The 1,467-nt window shown below is 49.5% G+C and overlaps 5 non-coding genes across 5 annotated transcripts; all 5 read right to left on the bottom strand.

The window, feature by feature from the left end:
- Positions 1 to 21: 21 nt before the first annotated feature.
- Positions 22 to 101, bottom strand: Pmar_PMAR003781. The gene has a single exon. It is a non-coding gene; the product is annotated as a tRNA-Leu (tRNA).
- Positions 102 to 222: 121 nt separating this feature from the next.
- On the bottom strand, positions 223 to 302 carry Pmar_PMAR003780. Its single transcript has one exon. It is a non-coding gene; the product is annotated as a tRNA-Leu (tRNA).
- A 187-nt stretch (positions 303 to 489) lies between these two features.
- Pmar_PMAR003779 lies at positions 490 to 569 on the bottom strand. Its single transcript has one exon. It is a non-coding gene; the product is annotated as a tRNA-Leu (tRNA).
- Positions 570 to 690: 121 nt separating this feature from the next.
- On the bottom strand, positions 691 to 770 carry Pmar_PMAR003778. Its single transcript has one exon. It is a non-coding gene; the product is annotated as a tRNA-Leu (tRNA).
- Positions 771 to 1,310: 540 nt separating this feature from the next.
- Pmar_PMAR003777 lies at positions 1,311 to 1,390 on the bottom strand. Its single transcript has one exon. It is a non-coding gene; the product is annotated as a tRNA-Leu (tRNA).
- Between the last annotated feature and the right edge of the window lie 77 nt (positions 1,391 to 1,467).

The following is a 1,467-nucleotide window of genomic DNA, read 5'->3' as shown; positions in this document are numbered from 1 at the left end:
ACACCAATCAGGTATATAGACTGACAGCTGCGGGGTTCGAACCCACGCCCTTTCGGACTGGCGCCTTAAGCCAGCGCCTTAGACCACTCGGCCAAACTGTCGATGAGTGCTTCAAAAATCATAGCCGAGAAGATGCGTTACACTATAGGACATGACACAAAAACGGTTTCGAACCGTTTCCGCGGAATGCGTTCTTCATCAAATCACACGAAAAGAAATTTCTAACAGCTGTGGGATTCGAACCCACGCTCTTGCGGACTGACGCCTGAAGCCAGCGCCTTAGACCACTCAGCCAAACTGTCGATGAGTGCTTCAAGATTCATAGCCGAGGTGATGCATCGCTCTGCCAAACCAGAGGACACAAAAAATGGATTGAACGGATTCTGCGAGGTGCGATGGCACAATATCGATCAAAAGGTTTTGGTCTTGCACTACCTCGCTTCTGAAAGGGTCTCGGTTCTTAATATAAGACCAGTCAGGTATATAGGCTGACAGCTGTGGGGTTCGAACCCACGACCTTTCGATCTGGCGCCTTAAGCCAGCGCCTTAGACCACTCGGCCAAACTGTCGCTGAGTGCTTCAAAAATCATAGCGGAGAAGATGCGTTACACTATAGGACATGACACAAAAACGGTTTCGAACCGTTTCCGCGGAATGCGTTCTTCATCAAATCACACGAAAAGAAATTTCTAACAGCTGTGGGATTCGAACCCACGCCTTTGCGGACTGACGCCTGAAGCCAGCGCCTTAGACCACTCGGCCAAACTGTCGATGAGTGCTTCAAGATTCATAGCCGAGGTGATGCATCGCTCTGCCAAACCAGAGGACACAAAAAATGGATTGAACGGATTCTGCGAGGTGCGATGGCACAATATCGATCAAAAGGTTTTGATCTTACACTACCTCGCTTCTGAAAAGATCTGGTTTCAACTCTGGCTCCAGTGATCCTCTAACCATTTACACTTAACCAGGGGAACTTTGATAGAGTTAGTCGACTAGGTGGTGTGGAGAGGACCGAAGACTTGCAGGGCTCCCCCCTGAAGCTTCGGTCACGGGACAGGTGCCCGACTAGGTGGTGTCGTATCAACGACTCACGTCTCACACGGGTCTGTCCCGTCACCCAGTCCACTAAGAAAAAAAAAGAAAAAAAAAACTGTCAGTTACTAATAACTTTCCTTCGGAATCCTCGGATTATTGAAGCACCTGCGAGCGACCAAGCTCGCTCGCCCATCGAATCACTTCCTCTGGAGTTGACCCTAGCCTCTGGCGAGACTTTCCATCTCAATATAACACCAATCAGGTATATAGACTGACAGCTGCGGGGTTCGAACCCACGCCCTTTCGGACTGGAGCCTTAAGCCAGCGCCTTAGACCACTCGGCCAAACTGTCGATGAGTGCTTTCAAAATCATAGCGGAGAAGATGCGTTACACTATAGGACATGACACAAAAACGGTTTCGAACCGTT

The sequence above is a fragment of the Perkinsus marinus genome (genome assembly GCF_000006405.1).
Source record: "Perkinsus marinus ATCC 50983 genomic scaffold scf_1104296934310, whole genome shotgun sequence".
Classification (NCBI taxonomy): Eukaryota; Perkinsozoa; order Perkinsida; family Perkinsidae; genus Perkinsus; species Perkinsus marinus.
The sequence above is the reverse complement of the archived record's forward strand: the minus strand, read 5'-3'. Positions and strand labels throughout refer to the sequence as shown.